The following is a 19,946-nucleotide window of genomic DNA, read 5'->3' as shown; positions in this document are numbered from 1 at the left end:
GCGCGCTCGACCTCGCGCAGCGCCTCCTTACGATCACCCGCGCCGTCGCCTCGCCGCGAAACGTCGAGAGCTGCTCGTTGCCTAGCCGCGACGGGTAGCCCTGTCCTCGGCTAGGTTCACGAACCGAGCGCCACTGAGCTGCGGGCGGTCGCTCGGCTCTTCCGCCGCGATGTGCTGCCAATATGGGCTCAGCGCGCTCGGCCTCGCGCAGCGGCAGTTCGCTTTGCCGGCTAACAGCGCACGGAGCTGTATCTTGCTCCGGCTCTTGCGCAGCGCCAGCCTCCGCCCTGAGATCCAGCGCCGGGATTTTCTGCTTCCCGCTCCGCGTTGGTTGACAAGGTGTGCTCGCACTAGCTCCGCCAGGAAAGCGCTTCTTCTGCGCGAGTAGTCGCTCCGCTACTCGGCGGCCCGCTTGGATTTTTAGAAGGTCCTCCTTTGTGCGCTCGAACCCGTTATTCTCCATCCCACTTCTGACACCAATGTAGCGTTTTTACGCCGGGAAGAATGCTGGAGAGACGAGTGAGCTTATTTGCTACCCAATGCAATGGCTGGGAGTACTTTATTAAGCACACAGCATGTAAGGCATGAGCAGCACCTTCACTCAGGAGCCTACATCCAATTCAGCACTAGCTTGAACTGGAGCACATTTCACACGTCACACACCCCTCACACAAACAGGGCCGAAGCCACCAACCCAAACACCTTTCCCCAACATGGTGAACACACACCGACATCCCCGCAAGGCATGCTGGTCGTCAGCCGCCGCCCCGCCCACGCCACAATATGATTATATGATTAATATAAATTATTATTAATAAATGTTTAACAAAATTGGAAACAGTCCACAATCAGTGGATGCAGGGCATCCTTAGTGCCGGTCCCAAGCCCAGATGGAAATGGGAGGATAATGTCTAAAAGGGCATCTGGCGGAACTCCTGCACTGTTTTAAAGATGAATGTGATCCAATTGGATGAAATTGTACATTGTATAAATGTCTTAATGTGAGAATCGGAAAAATAACAGTCAGAAGTCTTCCTAATACATTTAGTTTTACATTTGGATCTTATTATAATCACCGGGACCGAAAAAATATTAACTACTGGGGGAAAAAAAATATACTACACATGCACACACACACACACACGCTCGCTCGCACGCACGCACGCACGCACACACACACACACACACACACACACACACACACACAAAAAAAAAAAAAAAAACAGGAAAATCCCACATGAGCTGCAGTTTTGCCAAAGCTTAAGGTCGCAAAAGTGGTCAAACCTTGAGGTCACAAAAACATAATTTCAGTTTGGTGTCATTTGCCCAAAAAATTAGAGAACCCCTGGAATAATCACACAAAACAGTGTACAAAACAGTACAAAGTTAAAGAAAATAAGGATAAAGTTTTACATTTTAGATACGTGTACATTAAATACATCCCAAACACTTGACCCAAGTTAAGCAATTTAAGGACAATATTATCAAAGGGTAAATGCTTTAAATGTAACTAAACATCTGACACCTGGTAATGTAATGAATAAAAACTTAAATAAACCTTTCCCAGTAGGATTATTTTACTATTTCACATTCTTAAAATGAAGCAGCTTTGCTACAGTAAATAACCTAAGAGAGGGAATGTTTGCTGGGATGCAATTTCAGTAATTTGTTGAAAAACTAAGACTTAATGTATCAATTGTATAATTATAAAAAAAAAAAAAAGTGAATTATCATCACCCAATACATTAAAACTTTAATGCAGCAATCTGCTATCATTTACCTAATACTAAATAATAAAACAATAAATGTATAAAGTAATAAAATATCTAATATGTAATTCTGTATAGTTTGCTTCTAATATATAGCATGTTTTCTCTCCTTCCCAGGCAATGTGCATCATTTACTTTTTTGCATATGTTTATATTATGAGGTTTTCAGGAAAAGAGTGAATCAGAGCTCTGAGATGTCACAGACAGAAGGGAAGATCAACTGAACGCAACTCTTCAGAGCAGTGATGATGAAATTCATTTTTATTTTCTTTTTGGTAGAAAGTTGTGGCTTGGTTCAAGGTACAATAATACAATATTTTTATATTTACAACCAGTCCTGGGGAGATGCTAATCGGTACTGCAGACAGTACTACAGCGAACTGCCTTCCTTTAATACTGCAGAGGAACAGCAACAACTTATAGACATTTTTGGCAAGAATTATAGTGCAGTTTGGATTGGGTTGAACAAACAAGGACAAAACCCAACATGGCAGTGGGCTGATGGACAGCCAGTTTCATTCTTACCATGGTCTTCTGGCTATCCGCAATCTAATTATTTAGAGAATGGAAAGCATTATTCATTTGACTGCACTATTTTGAACTACACACAAGGCACATGGGAAAATGTTAACTGTGAGACAAATTATCCTTTCTTTTGTTATAGATATTTGATTTTGGTGAATGAGAGTAAGACATTGGAGGAGGCTCTTCAGTACTGCAGTGCTAACTACATTGGCTTGGCCTCTCTGCCCGATGATATACAAATATTACAGGCCAAAACAGAGATTGCACTGACCCAAACAGTCAATGTGTGGACCGCTCTGCGCTTCATGGATGGAAATTGGTTCTGGGTGAGAGCACAGTCATCGGAGAACCCAGATTTCCTGCCGCAATGTCCGGCTCGACCTTATCACTGTGGGGCTTGGAACTCCATAAAAAATATTTGGGAGAACCGAGACTGCAACGAGAAGCTAAATTTCCTCTGCTTCTAGAAGTGAGTAAAAACTATTGACTGTTAAACCTAATGACATTACTGTGTTGTTTATGTCCTAAAACTGTACATATTACATACATTTAACTGTAAATAAGGACGAAAGTATAATTGAAAATATTAAACATCTAGGATTTCTAAAAATAAATACAATAGCAAAATATTATAAGTATGTAAATGAATCTCTAAAAAGTTATGTTTATGGAAAAACTTAAGTGTCCTACACAGTAATAAAATGTAGAAAAGTATGACTTTCTTAAAAATTGTAGACTAAATAAAATATTTTCTTATCTAGGTCCAATTGGTAGCAATATACTGAACACTGAATAATAAAACACTGAATGCTATAGATATTGCTTCATTAGAAGTATTATCTGACATTGAGCTATTACTATTTAAAAAGTTTCTTTTATATACTGTATATCACTTAAAGCCATAGAATATTCCAAGATGGGAAATAATAAGGACACAGGCCTTACCTCTTAGTTTCCAATTCCTGTTAAAAAATCATGTTTTTGCCAGATTAAAAAAAAAAGAAATATGTAGCCTAATATGTTGAATTGTGTTTTTTGTATGTTAGTTAGTTTGTTTTGTTAGTTTTAATTGTTAAAGTGGTCCCTGTCTACACCTCTGGATTACATGTAAGTGCATGTTTATGCATATAATGCTTTATTCCTGTGTTCTCTCTCTCTCTCTCACTCTCTGAACAGATGACTTTTCACAAGAAGAAATCACCCACAGCGAGATTACATACATGGGACACTACATTCAATTTTATTGACTAAGATGTATAATATATTCTGGTTTCTTTATTCAGAAATAATTGAAGTATCAGGCTTGGGGAAAGATTAAGTAGTTTTTGTAGGTGAAAGGTAGAATTTTAAATGCAAGACACTATAGTCATGTTAGATATACAAAGCACATCATTACCTCTTATATAATCCGATGGATGGATGGATGGGTGGATGGATAGATAGATAGTTAGATAGATAGATAGATAGATAGATAGATAGATAGATAGATAGATAGATTCATTATCTAGTTGCATAGAAACAGATTTATTGGAAATTGTTTTTAGGATCATTTAGACAAGAAATTGGCTGATGAAAAAAAGTTTATATTTCTTCTGTTTTTACTGCAGTTAAGCAGTGCTTTAGTTATAGTAAAAACAATCTGTTCTAAACCTATTTATACTTGATGGAAAAATAAATTAAAGTTTGTGTAAAAACATTCTTATATTCACTGAAATAACTGACAGCCTATTAATTGCTTATGTGTGGATCCACTGGAGCATTTATTGTACATTTTCATTTATAAATACTGTTAATACATTTCAAAAAGTAAGGCATGGTTTTTAATCATTGCTAACCTCCAAATATATCTCAGTTTTAGGGGTACTATTAACGGCATTTACAAAGGAGGTGATAATTGTTCTTTTCACATTCATTTTCAGTAAGTAGTGGAAAAATAAAGTGTACAAAAATATTTGAAAGTGTGTCTGAGATGCAAACTTGTGCCTGATATGCAAAGTGGCATGATAAATCAGCTAAATTTAGGCCTAGATTAGCAAATAGTTGACAAAGAAGCTTAATATTTCTCAGGTCCAACTTACCATCTGGCATTTGGCATACCTATAATGAGGATGTAAATGTATAATATGATAATATTAATATATTAATTTGTGATATACTTATGATAAAATATAAACCTGCTTTCCACCTACGAGCATCCTGTAGCTATGTTAATGGACAGTTGAACAGGTGTAGCTAATGCAGTGGCAAGTGAGTGTTGTGTGAATCATAATTTTTTTTTATGTTTTATATCCAGGGCCCGGTTTTTCAAAAGGTTTAATCCGGATAAAATTTATCTGGATTTAGTAATCCTTTTTTTTGCGATCCGTGATCACGTAATCCATCTTACTTTTGAGCCAGTTTTTCAAAGCAACATCAGATTGGATCAATCCGGATAGGAACTTTTCAGGATCACCAAATCTGGATAACCAGTGCTCAAACAGGATAGGAAATCACAATGTATTACTATAGATATGTAAAGAGCAACAAAAAGAGTAGCCAGTGTGGGGTCAATATAAGTTTATTTTTATTCGAAATGAAAACACACACATTTAAAAAAAAAAACCTAAAAAAAAACACCCCATCCTCTTCCAGCAGTCCGCTCATTTGAGACCTACAACACAAACACTGTACATTAAGGATATTTATAACAAGTTTCAAATATAGATGGATTGAAAAAAAAAAAAGACTTAATGTCAAATACTCCACAATAATTTCAGACTTCCTCATCTGATGTGGAGAGACCAGCTTGTCTGAGCGTAGCCTTTAGGAGGCGGATCTCAAGTCTGGCCTTGGTTTGCTGCAGTTTGGTCAGAGTCAGCTGTTCCTCTGCCAGACGAAGCTGTGCTTCTGCCTTTTCAGTCTCTTTTTAAAAAAGTGCCCTGTAATCATCATCTTTGAAGAAGGGCGCTTTAAGCCTTTCCTCTGAGATCCTGTGGCAACTACCACTGGCTCAACCAATGAGGATCCAGCTTCTTCCTCAGGAACAGAGCTGAGATTCAATTTAAATACACTCTCTGGTTCAGCCTCAGGAGGAACTGGCAGATTCTTCTCCTCCTCCTCCTCCTCCTCAATCCAAGGCTCGGCATCTCCTACAACACCTTGAATACCATGGAGAGCTTGCTACTTCTCACCTCCAATGATGTCGAGGACCACATCTGTGTAATCTCCCCTCTTAAAGGGCTTGTTACCTGTTTGTGGGTTTTTGGCTTCAGCATAGTCCTTTGTTGCCCTGGCTTTAAGATTCTTCCACCGCAATTTGATTTGGTCTGTGGTCCTCCTCTGGCCAGACCCTATGGCATTTACATTTTCTGTGATTAAAATCCAAACATCATGTTTCTTTTTGTTGGTATCCTTAGCAGAATTAAAACTTCCCACTATTGTTCCATAATGGCACTGAACACCCTCTAGTAGTGCATTGGTTTCAGCAGCAGTGAAGTTACAGCTTCTTGAGTCCATGGTTCCGTTGCTTTTCTATAGTGAACATTGTTCATCATTTATAGGCCTTGGGTCCAATTGCCTCAATTGAACACAAGCCAAAACTAATCAGTTGTAATAGATTGTGATATTGAATATATATATCAATTAGTGACAGAATACATTTTTTTGTTTTTGGTCAATTTTGACAGCTGTTTGGGGGATTATTTTATGAGGCCAAACTCTTTCTACTTTGCTGTAGGCCTATACTGAAGGGCTAAATACATTAAAGCTTACCTAATCACTGTAGCCTGACAGATGAACAACTAAAATTAAAACCTTATGAATAAATAGGATATCTTGTAAGATACTGCATGATCCAAATATAGTATTATTTGATACATTTTTTAAGTTTTCATTACATTTTGGGCATGAAATCCACGCTAAATCCACCCTTCTGATGGGATCAGTTTAATCCAGATTTTTTGGATCAACGTGATCCAAATCCTACAAGAAAAGTTCTGAAAAACCCAAACTAAAGGTTTGATCCGGATCAAAACCAGGATTGGATTACGTGATATAATCCGATTATGTAATCCATTTTTTCTTTTGAAAAACCCATTTTCAAGATTTGATCCAATCCTTTATCCAAAATCCTAGTGGATTACTTTTGAAAAACTGGGCCCAGGAAGGTTACTCAATCCTCATTTCATCTAGCAAGATATACCTACTTAACAAGTTATACCTACTCAAAATCTTAAATTAAATTGTAAAAATATTTTACAATTTAGTGCAACAAAACATTGAAACTAACTTAATTTATATTTAAATTGTTACTAGATAGTAGATAGAACTTATCACAATTGCATTTAATTTCTATTTATTTTCAGGAAAAATAATAATTACACCATATTATGTACTGCAGTTTGCTATATTTGCTAAGGTTAACTCTACTTTTGTTGAGGCACAATGTGTTTGTATGGTTGATCACTCATTTAAAAACATGCATTAACAATTATCTCCAGTAAATGATACATTCTATTTAAAATAATAAAGTCCTGTATACATATGGTAGTTTAACACTTCAAATGTGTTTAAAAGAAACCCTGTGAAACAGACTACTTTAATTCTTGTAGAATTTTACTTACAGTAGTTGTCTAAGTCATGAACTTTTTAAAATGTCTATTACTATAAAATGCAGAGTTGTTTGTCTGAGTGATTAGATTCAGAATTTTTTTTAAAAAGGAGAAAATTGTTGCAATTGTCCCAATATAAAACTAGCTTTACTACTGTGTAAAATAGTACATGCACGGTGTGTTTAGGCTCTCCCTATTTTGCCCACTTTATATTCATAACTCTTTGACTAAAAGCTCTTTGCTTTTACTGCTGCTGGTGTAAATGACAAATGTTTTTTTTACATCAACACAAAATGTATTACTTTTTTTTTTTGCAATCATATAATTGATGTGAGGCATGAAAATACTTTAGTGAGTGGTTCTTTAATTTCTTCAAAGCACTAGATAGCGCTGTGCCTCCTGAAATAAACCCTTCAAAGCTTTGCATCTTTTTTCTGGAAAAGAAATCGAGACCATGTGACTCATATTTCTGGCGCCAAAATACGGAAAGGGCAAGCTCCGAGTACATACTGAATGTCTTTATATTTTAGGCCAAGCTGAAAGTAAAACTCAGCGACTCAGAATTCTACACAGTAATTCTCTCCATGCCTGTTTAACAATATCTGAGTATTACCCCCCCCCGGCGTAAGCGTCTTCTTCTTTTATTTTTTAGCGGTTGGCAGCCAGCATTTAGGCGCATTACTGACCCCGGCTGGACTGGATCGATATTACACGGACAAGGATCAAGCTTTTAGGAGCATTGCTGCCACCTGCTAGACTAAATCATCAACGCTGAAGAGTCAAAAAAAAAAAAAAAAAAATATATATATATATATATATATATATATATATATAGCCTAACATGATATGGATAGTAAAAAAAAAAATAAGCTTTTTTTTTTTGTTGTTGTTGTTTTTTTTTTGGCCTTGCATTTTTGTATCTTGCATTTTTAAATTTTTTGCCTCACATTTTTTTTCCTGGATTTTTTTTTTCTTTAAAAGTTTAGTTGGTTTAAGTTAGTGGCTTCGGCGATGTTGTGTGTATGAACTGTTGAATATGCCCCAGTTCATGCATGGGCTGAAATGTGGGTCTCGGGTAAATGCGCTGTTCATGCTATATTTCTCACAATTAAGTCAGGGAGTTTATGTCATAATCCAAGGTTAATGTGTTACAGATAAATCAAGCGTACAGCTCAAGCTATTAGATTTTAACCCGGTGAGATGGTAATGATCCAGGGGATATAAACTGAATATCCGGGAGATAAGTCAGTAAAATTGCAGGCTTCGCTTATTCTGTAAAGGGGTAATTTCTAAATCACACGAGGTCTCCAGATAATACTTATCCCGTGCGAGTAGTACATAAAAAAAAAAGATATTTGAGCCTTTTAACACCCCTGTAAGTTCTCATATATATATATATATATATATATATATATATATATTGTGGCGTGGGCGGGGCGGCGGCTGACGACCAGCATGCTTTGCGGGAATGTCGGTGTGTTCACCATGATGGGGAAAGGTGTTTTGGTTAGTGACTTCGGCCCTGTTGTGTGTGTGTTGAGGTGTGTGACGTGTGAAATGTGCTCCAGTTCAAGCTAGTGCTGAATTGGATGTAGGCTCCTGAGTGAAGGTGCTGCTCATGCCTTACATACTGTGTGCTTAATAAAGTACTCCCAGCCATTGCATTGGGTAGCAAATGAGCTCACTCGTCTCTCCAGTATTCTTCCCGGCGTAAAAAACCCTACATTGGTGTCAGAAGTGGGATGGAGAGTAACGGGTTCGAGCAGACAACGGAAGACCTACTGAAAATCCAAGCGGGCCGCCGAGTAGCGGAGCGACTACTCGCGAAGAAGAAGCGCTTTCCCGACGGCGCTAAAGCGAGCACACCACGGCAACCAACGCGGAGCAGCGAGGTGAAAATCCCGGCGCTGGATCTCGGGGCGGAGGCTGGCGCAGCGCAAGCGCCGGAGCAAGAGACAGCTCCGCGCGCCGTTAGCCGGCAAAGCGACCTGCCGCTGCGCGAGGCCGAGCGCGCTGAGCCCATATCGGCGGTACATCACGGCGGAAGAGCCGAGCGACCGCCTGCAGCTCGGTGGCGCTCCGTTCGTGAACCTAGCCGGGGACAGGGCTACCCGTCGCGGCTAGGCAACGAGCAACTCCCCGACATTTCGCGGCGAGGCCGAGGCACGGGACAGCGTACACCAGCAGCCGCTAGACTAGCGCCGGGAGGACGCGTGGTAAGCCGCGCTGGGCTCTACATCGACTGTGTGCTGGATGGCGTCTTACTGCGGGCGCTCGTGGACACCGGCTCCACTGTTTCGCTGCTGCGCTCTGGATTACTGGGGCAAAGCAAGCGTGTTTGCGGACGGCCTGATCCTGCCTTCAGCATCTGCACCGTTGCTGGGGGCTACGTGAAGGTAAGGGCGTGTCGCACAGTGCGAGTCCAGGTGGGTGGACGAACTTATTCCCACGGGTTCGTTGTGGGGGACGTCGAGGAGGACTGCGTTTTGGGGTTGGATATTTTGGAGAGATGGGGTGCGCTGCTGAATTTGTCCAGCGGAACTCTGCGTGGTAACTTCGGGGTAGCCAGGTTGCTCGGACCCAAACCACAGCCGGACAGGTTAGCAGCACACACCCGGGGGGCGGAACTTCCGGTAGCAGACCGAGCGGGAAATCTGCGCGCTAACACCGGCGTTTTTTACCTCGCCGGCCGGGCAGCAAAGCGCGTGGCCGGTACTGCGAGCAAGTGGAGCGCCGTCGCGACGTAGAACCCTCGACGCAGGACGTTCCCCCCGTGTAGTCCTCCAGGTCCTCCGGTGGTGATCAGCCGTCCGAGCCAGCATGCAGCCGTCTTACTGCGTCTCCCAGAGCGTCACCCGCAGTCGCTCCGCCGGTCTCGCCGGTCTCACAGCTGAACTTTGAACCGCTCATCGCCAGGCAGAAGGGCCCCACTCAGCGCTCGCGGGCACCGCTGCAAGACTTTCAGGTGGGGGCACCTACGGGGCGAATGGGCGTGGACACTCACAGCCAGGGGCGAGATTTTGCTGCTGGCGAGCAGGTGTGGGTGTGTTCCTCCGGAAGGAGAAGGAGGGGGCTCTCGGCCGGGCGTGTGTCTCACTGGGTGGGCCCCTGTGCGGTAATAGCTCGGCTCTCCGATGTCATCTACCGGGTGCGGTTGGCGGGGCGGGTACGAGTTTTGCTCCACCGGGACCGTCTTGCGCCTTACCAGCCGCACGCCGATGAAACATCGAACTCTGCGGTCACAGCTCGGGTGGGGGCAGTGTGGCGTGGGCGGGGCGGCGGCTGACGACCAGCATGCTTTGCGGGAATGTCGGTGTGTTCACCATGATGGGGAAAGGTGTTTTGGTTAGTGACTTCGGCCCTGTTGTGTGTGTGTTGAGGTGTGTGACGTGTGAAATGTGCTCCAGTTCAAGCTAGTGCTGAATTGGATGTAGGCTCCTGAGTGAAGGTGCTGCTCATGCCTTACATACTGTGTGCTTAATAAAGTACTCCCAGCCATTGCATTGGGTAGCAAATAAGCTCACTCGTCTCTCCAGCATTCTTCCCGGCGTAAAAACGCTACAATATATATATATATATATATATATATATATATATATATAATCCTGCAGGTACCGGTCAACAGCTTTAGATAATGTTGAGCTCAAACTTTAAGTTTACATATTATTGTGATCTACAGTATGTTACTTTTTTGTTTTTGATTTTAAATTCAAATGTTTTTATTGTGTTGCTTAAACAAAAGGACTGGCCTTGGCATTCAAATATTTTTAGATGGAACTGTAGATTTCTTCTTTGTCATTGGCTGTTCCCTCTTAGGGGTCGCCACAGTGAATCATCTGCCTCCATCTAACCCTATCCTCTGGATCCTCTTTCTCACACCAACTAACTTCATGTCCTCTCTCACTGCATCCAATCTTCTTTATTTTGGTTTCTCCTGCATCCTTCTACCAATATGCTTACAATCTCTTCTCTGAACATGCCCAAACCACCTAAATCTGGCCTCTCTGACTTTATTTATAAAACATCTAACATGGGTTGATGGACATCTAACATGATGGATTCATTCTTGATCCTATCCATCCTTGTCACCCCCAAAGAGAACCTCAACATCTTCATGTTATCTTCATCTCTGTTACCTTCAACTCTGACCACTGTCTCTTAGCCGTAGAGCATCGCTGGTCTCATCTCTGTCTTTTACACCTTTCCTTTCATTCTTGCTGATAATCTATCACACAACACACCTGACACTTTTCTCCACCCATTCCAGCCTGCCTGTACAGGCCTCTTCATCTCCTTTTCACATTCTCCATTGCTCTAGATTGTTCACCAAAAGTACATAAAGTCCTGTACCTTCTTTACCTCTGTTCCCCATAGCCTCTCCGTTCCACTTGGGTCTTTTTATTTACGCACATGTATTCTGTCTTGTTACAGATACCTTAATTCTTCTGCTTTCCATAGCATACCTCCACCTTTCTAGATTTTCCTCCACCTGTTCCTTCTTCTTGCTACAAAGCGCATCTGCAAACATTATAGTCCATGGAGACCCCTGTCTAATCTCATCTGTCATCCTGTCCATCACAACAGCAAACAAGTAGGGGCTCAGACCTACACCTACAGCACATCTCACCACTGTCTTGCAGCTTTCATGCCTGTCCTGCACCAATCTAACATACTTCTCTGCCACTCCAGACTTCCTTATACAATACCACAGCACTTCTCTTGGCACCCTGTCATACACTTTCTCCAAATATACAAAGACACAATGCAACTCTTTATTACCTTCTCTGTACTTTGCCATCAGCATCTTTAAAGAAAATACTGCATCTGTTGTACTCTTTCTAGGCAGCATTCAAAATGGCAAATTTGACATTCAAAATAGTATAAATGAAATTGTAGAAATCCTGTATTAAGCCTATTTTACCTACAAGTTGTAATGCTACAAAATGTGTTCTGTGATTAAGTAAATATGCAAGGGAGAGAAAGAAATAAGAAAGAAAGAATAAGAATTAACTTATTTTTAAGCCTACAATCAAAAGCTATTACAAACATTTATCTGCGAAGCTTTCTTATTTGTAGTGCGTATGCTAGTGCAGAAAAAAACATTATAATGTGCATGGCAGTGGTAGCCCAGGGCTGAGAACCTGTAATCTAGATATATATTTGTCATGAAACATTAAATATATCCTATAAATATATTGTAGAAATGTTGAAAATGTGAAAAAGGCTGTACTTCATGTCCCACAAAGGAATTTTAATGGTACATACGTTAAACATAGTGAAGATCAAATAGAGATTTCTAAAGGCAGCTTTTAAATAAAATTTTTTTCTGTTTACATCAGCGATGCAGCTCATGACAACAAACATGACAACAGCAAAAAGTTTCACGAGTTTTCAAGAGCTTGTTACTGTGCATAAAATCTCTAAATATGCTATAGTTTGACTTGCAAACCGAAAGGTAAGGGATGTTTTGGCTCAGATGCGCCACATGGTAAATGTCACGTTTAACTCTCCCGGCTGTCCCTAAGATATGCAGTGAGCATGTAAACAATGCAAGTCATGTTTGCCGCTGCGTGAATGCAAACTCATATACCACGTATTTTCCTGAAACACCTCACCTCTCACTAGACAGGAAGGTCAGAGCAAGGGGAAGTCCTTTTGTTTGGCAGCCACTCATAATACAGTTCCATATATTATTGATATAATGAATACTGAATGTTTAGAATTTTACAATAATTCTATATTATGAGCAGTGTTGGGGACATTTATTTTTAAAGTAACTAATTACAGTACAAAATTACTGTCTTTAAAAAGTAATTAGTTACATTACAGCATTACTTTCTAATAAAAGTAACTAGTTGGAGTAGTTTTCCATTAAAAACTTCTTTGTGATTCCTCACGCATGTTGTTTTAGTGAAGACCTTTATAATTATTCTACATCATCATGAAGTTTGGCCCATAATCTGTTAACTACTAATCTTACCTATGCGGTCTCGCGTGGTGGCCGTAAGTACAGTTTATCATGATTCAACGCGAGTTTTGGCGCTGTGATTAGGTTTCCATCTTTCCCCCTATCTCACCAACTGGAAAGGTGAGATAGGGGTATAACAGCAGGAATAACAGAGGGGGGCAGGTTATCGGGGGCGGGGCTTGTAGGACGACTTTTACACACACACACATACACACACACAGATTGGGAATGATTGCTGTCTGGCTCACAGATAACATAAATTGTCTGAATAACGGATTACATTTTTAAACAAAATAACTAATTAACTGAGCACTTAAATGGCGGACCTAACACGTGAGATTACACGTTACATCAAAAGAGTAATCCAAGTACTCTAACGTGTTACACCCAACATTATGAGACTGCACTTACAAAAACAAATAAGAGTGGTCAAAGTGTAATGTAGCTAGCAATTTTATTAATTAAATTTTTTATATTCTGTATATATAAACAAAAAAGAGCCTGGAGCCTATTCAAGACACAAGACAGGGTACACCCTGGACAGGGTGCCAATCCATTGCATTTTCTTTCCTTTGCAAGCTATCTATGTAATTTTCTCTCTTTTTGCATATGTTTATATTATGAGGTGTGTGTTTGAAAGGAGTGTGAATTAGCACTGTGTCAGCACAGACTACAGGAACGGCCGACAAGACTTAGATCATCTAGAGCAGCAATTATGGAATTAATTTTTATTTTCTTCATGTTAGAAAGTTATGGCTTGGTTGAAGGTAAAATAATAGAATATATTTACCATCCTGACAGTGCAACCTGGGCAAATGCTCAGCAGTACTGTAGAAAAACCTACAGTGATCTGCCTTCCTTCAATACGACCGAGGAACATCAACGACTTGTAAACATTTTTGGCAACAATTATGGCCCGTTTTGGATTGGGTTGGGTAGAAACGATGAAAACTCAAACTGGCAGTGGTCTAATGGACAGTCAGTTTTTTTCCTACCATGGTATAACTTGTTTCCTCGATCAGGTTTTTACACTTTCAATGGATATATGTCATTTGACTGTGCTTATTCAAACTATGGACATTGAAGAAATGATAACTGTGGGGCAACTTATCCCTTCTATTGTTATAGACATTTGATTTTGGTGAATGAGAATAAAACATGGGAGGAGGCTCTTCGGTTCTGCACTACAAACTATACCGGCTTAGCTTTTCTGCCCGATGCCACATCAGTGCTACAGGCACAAACGGAGATTGCATTGACCCAAACAGTCAATGTGTGGATTGGCCTGCACTTCATGGATGGACACTGGTTTTGGCTGAATGGAGAGTCAACAGAGAACTTTCTTTCCCTGCCACCATGTCCAGCTCAGCCTTATCACTGTGGTGCTTTCAACTCCTCAATGGCCTGGGAGAATCGAGACTGCAATGAGAAGCTAAATTTCCTTTGCTTTAAGAAGTGAGTAATCACTTCAGGATGTTAATCCTAATGGCATCACTGGATTGTTTTTGTCTTAAAACTGTACATTCCATCCATTCCATCTAAGTGGGGTTTGTGAAGAATAGCCAATTCTGTAAAAATTAATTGTAAAGTTGCAATAAGGGTAATCATTAACCAGTATTATCAGATGTTTTAATTGAATGATGTGATTATCAGACTGGTTTCCTTAATTAAAAAGCTTTAATTAAATCTTTAAATAGGCCTAGCCAAATGTTATTGATGTTATAAATATTTTGGTGTAATGATAATTTAAAATAAAAAGAAAAAAACATAACTAGTTAAAGTAATAAATATCTAGCTAAAATAGGCAAATATAATGAGATAATATTTAACAAAATTGTGTTTATAACGTAACTCTGCTATATAACCAGTAATTTATTAGCTCATGTGTTTGTTTTAACAGTTAAAGGGCCTCTGGTTTCACTTCTGGATTACATGTGAGTGGCGGTTTATGTCCTTGAAAAATTAAATAAAGTTGCATACAATGACATATCACTGTGTTCTCTCTCTGAACAGATGACTTTTTACAAGAAGAAATCTCCTAAAAGGACATTACACTCATGACACAATGCTTTCAATTTTACTGAATAAGGTGTATCGTATGTTCGGGTTTCTTTATTCATTAATAGTTTAAATATGATTGCACTGGAATGTTAGGCTTTAACAAAAATACGGGGGTTACTGGTAAAGGGTAGGGTAGAAAAATAGATCACTACTGACTTTCAATATAGTTATAAACATAGTACTAATATTGAACAGAAAAATGGGGCTATCTGTTTAATATTATTTTATGTTGTGGTATTTAATATCAGATTACAGTATATTTAATTTCTCTCACTCCCTCTTTTCTCTCTCTTTCTCTCTCTCTCTCTCTCTCTCTCTCTCTCTGTGTATATATCTGTAGATTCTTCCTTAAATTTTAAAGACCTTCATTTAAGCTAGATAGGATTTTTAGGATCATTTGCAGAAGAAATGTTGTGGTAATAAAAAAAAAATAATAAAAATCCCTCATGTCCCCACATCCTTGTGCTCTTGGGTGTCTATAATTTCCAAGTAAGTAACACAAACCTGGATTGGTCAACTTCAAAATATAATCTGCAGGTTGCACATTGATTTAAGAATCACACAATTAAGTTTTAATCACTCGGTGTCAATTATTGTGAATAAGGTGTGGAATGTATGCATTTTGCAAGTGATTGATATTGATCAGCATACACGCATGAGTACAACAAGGTATTTTTACAAAGGAGGTAAAGAACATTCTTATTGCATTGATTTTCAATAAAAGGTGAGTAAGAAAAAAAAGAAAAGTTTCAGTTTTGAAAGTGTGTCTAAGATGCAAACCTGTGTCTGATATGCAAATTTCCTTCTTTTGACATACAGACAGTGGCATGAGTAATAAGCTAGATTTCCAACTTAGCAAAGAGCTGACAAAAAATCAGGACATGAGTACATTATATGATTAATCTTTTTTAGATTGCAATTAATTTACCATCTGTTACTTGGTATAATTATGAGCATGTAAACCTATAAAACAATAAAGTTGCATATGTGAATGTAATGTAAATTTTGTATTAATGTACTCATAATACATACTATAAATATATATTACAGTAAATATATATTATACTATAAAACTATAAACGGCTTTTGCTATGATTACTTTTTGACAAATACAAAGGTTTAAATGTCAGCTGTATAGAAGGGTAAAGCAGTAAGTAATTTTCTCTTGAAGAAGAAAAATAACAACAAAAATTAATTGCTGTAACTTGTGCACTTATGAACTGCAAAATATAAAACCATGTCATGTGTTTTAATGTGCTGCCAATAAGATTCACTACAATAACACTAACATATTATATTAAGACTATATAGCATATTTCTGTTATACATATACAGTATATATTAATATATAGTAATATATATTACTCAGTATACTGTGTATTAAACATTTACTGCCACTTAAGTGTAAATGAAATGAAAAAATGGTTTTGTATTTTATTGCAGTCATATAAGTGATTTAACCTATCCATTTAGTGAAGCATGGCAGTGATTCGGTAAATGGCTGCTTTAATTCCTGTAAGCCACCAGATGCCACTGTGCCTCCTGAAATAAACCCTTCTAAGCTTTAAGTATTTGTGACACAAAATTGAGGAAAACCCAATGATTTATAAAGCCCAAATTCTCCCATCACAACTATGACAAAAATACAGTATGGATTCATGTTGGATTTTTTTTTTTGCCAAATCACACTGATATGACTGAAATAATAATAAATATTAAACTAGAGCCTTTTAACACCCCTGTAAATCAAATAAAAACGTTTTTTTTCACAAAAATACATGGTTGTAATCTTTTTTTTTTTTTTTTGCAAAAGCTTAATTTTAATACATGATCATGCAGACACAATATGACATAATCAATTAATCTGGACCAACTAAAACTGCTGATTATCTGGGACAGTCTCTTCAATTTGCCCAAAAAGTTTGATCTCTCGTTTCATATTTAACTTTTAAACTCATACTCAAATGTCTTTATTGTATCACAAAAATAAAATAATTGGCCTTGGTTTTCCAATACTTCCAGTGTTCAGTGTGTGAGTATATTTGCAAGGCTGTGTAAATAACAAAAGTACAAAAAAAGTTTTTTTTTCTAAGACCACTACATAAACCTACAATCAAAAGCTACTGTAAAATGGATCAGCTAAATAATATCCATTTCTTATTTGTAGCAGGTGTACATGGAAAACAAAAATATGCATAGCAGGGCTAGGAAAAGGGCTGGGAACCTATGATCTAGATAAATAATTGTTATCAAAGCTTTTTGAAAAAAATCAATTTTAGTGTAATTTACAGTATAGGAATGGTGAACTAAAATGTCAAAACGTTAAGCTTTTTCTTCTGCCAGGACCTCTAATGTTACATCAAATATACTAAAGTTCTGACAGAGATTTCTAAAGGCACACAATAAAAAAAAAATCCTGTTAAATAACACTGTTAATGGCAGCACAGACGCCAGCAATCTGCTGTAATTTAACAGTACTCATACTGTTAAATAAATTTACAGTTTACTACTGTCAACATAAAAGACAGTATTTTTTGTATTGTTTACAAATTAGCAAGCTACTGTTAATTTAAAGTATACATCCAGTTTTTATTTTACAGCAATGTTCTGGAAAAAAAAATGCATAACTGATTATTTCAGTTTACCTTTTATTTTCTGTTTATTAAACAAGGGTATATTTGATAATAAAATATGTTTTTAACTTTGAGTTAAAAACAAAAAATCCTCAATATAAATTTTATTATATTAAAAATTCCAAATAAAGGTAGAAAAGTATTACTCTGTAAATATATATAAAATATACAATAAAAACATCAACAATTATATAAATTAAAAACTTTTATTAAAAGGTAGAGTAAGAAAATGACCCAAGGAATGACACAGAAAAAATTTAGGTAAAAATTTTTTTTTATTAAAAAAATTAAAACAATAGCCATTAATAATTCCTAAATACATATCAGAGGTTACTTGTTACATTTAAACTAAAAAATTTTAGCAAAAATAAATAAATAAATAAATAAATCATGGCAATTTTTTTGCATTAAATTGCATAATTACAGCTGCTCAAACCAAGGCAACACATAAAAACTTGTTAAAACATTACAAGCATTTCAAATTGTAAAAAATGTTCAGTAATAATAACAATACAAGTTATAATTAAACAATACAGTACAAGTAACATTTTGCTATTTACTTTCTACGGGTCCTGTGAGGAGACACATGCACAGTACCTGTAAACACTCCTTGGCTCATTGTTTCTCTCCAGGTTTATTCCAGAGTACCACTGCAAAAAAAACAGTAAGCAGAAAGTTTCTCTAGAATTATCAAGCAACGATAACAACTCAAATAGTAAGGTGATATTCACACAGCATTGTCTAATAGAAACATGTCTCAACCTATTTCTAACATTAACAAAATTTGCATAACAACTTTTATGAAATTTTCAGGTTAGCCCCCCCAAAAAAATCAAGTATAATTAAAAATCATTAACTATATGCTTAACTTAGCAGAAATAATAGTATATAACCATATAACTATATAATTGTAAATAAATTATATTTATATAGTAAGTAAATTAGAAGTAAACTTTTACCATGCAATATTTGATCAATTCTAAGAAAAGGTAAAATTAAATCTCATGATTTTGGGATGACAGCATAGTTGTAATTAGAAGTTTTTTATACAACCTGTACAAATCTTTGCATCTAAACTTTTAAACTTGTAAATTAAATTTGTGTTTATATTTTTATACACAAAGACAATGTGCTTATTCACATTTTAAACAAAAGCCAACAAAATTATCTCCAGTAAGAATAAGGGGTAAACACCTAAAACAATGAACATTATTTAACATTTAAAACAATGTAATAAGGCTTGGTGAGAGCAAAATCCATGAAAATATAAATAATCGAGTTACTCACATGTCAGCACTGAAGTAAGTTCTAAACATTTTCACAAACTCAAAAGCTTGCTAAGCATAAACTTCATGCATTGCTTCTGGTAAGATAAACTTTATGAATAAAATACTGTCAAGAAAATAAAGAAAAAAGTTTAAATTACCGTACAGATACCTCTTTAGAATAAAAACTTTATAAATAAGTAATGACGTTTGCAGCAAGTTCACATGTACTTGAATGAAAATGATCTTTTAAATGGCTGCTTCTAAAAGTAATTTTTAAGGTAATAACACAAAACAAATGACTTAATCAATAAAACAGTAATGAGATTTAATCAGCTTTGCACTTATACACTCCAATCAGTTTCCAAAAAATACTGAAATGTACCATTATTTAAAACATGAGCAAATAAGACTAGACCACGATGCATTGCAAATTACAGAAGATAATCATATTAAATAAATACAGAAGACTACTGTGAAAAAGTGCGAAATATTTCCCAGAATACATTTTTTTTTTTTACAGCATATTACTGATTTAATGAAAAACAGTACTGTACATTACTGTTTTTACCATTTTTTACAGTGCATGAGACAACAGTGGTACTGTCAGTATCAGTATTCCTAATTCTTGCTGTTGTCTACGCTTCCAGAAATTATACTTTTTATAGTACTATAGGTTTTTTTTTTTATGTTAAACATTGAAAGGGGTCATACAGTAATAAACTGTATATAAACTGATTGTACCCTTTAATTTGAATACAGTGGCAAGAAAAAGTATGTAAACCTTTTGGAATTTCATGTTTTTTTTTTTATTAATTTTTTTATTAAATGTAATCTGATCTTGTTCAAGATTATTGTCTAAAGTATTGACAAATATAATGTGCCTAAAATAATAACACACACAAAAAAAGAAATATTGATATTTTATGTCTTTATCGAACACACTCATTCAACATTCAAAATTATAGTGGAAAAAGTAATTAATAACTGATTGGCAGCAATAACCTCAACCAGGCACTTCCCGTAGCTGTGAATCAGACCTGTACAGTACATCATTCAAGGGACATTTTAGGCAGTTCTTTCTGGTGAAACTGCTTTAGCCCTGTTATATCTCATATATATGACTCTCTTTTGAT

Source organism: Clarias gariepinus, chromosome 7, assembly GCF_024256425.1.
Source record: "Clarias gariepinus isolate MV-2021 ecotype Netherlands chromosome 7, CGAR_prim_01v2, whole genome shotgun sequence".
Lineage (NCBI taxonomy): Eukaryota > Metazoa > Chordata > Actinopteri > Siluriformes > Clariidae > Clarias > Clarias gariepinus.
This window is presented reverse-complemented; position numbering follows the sequence as displayed.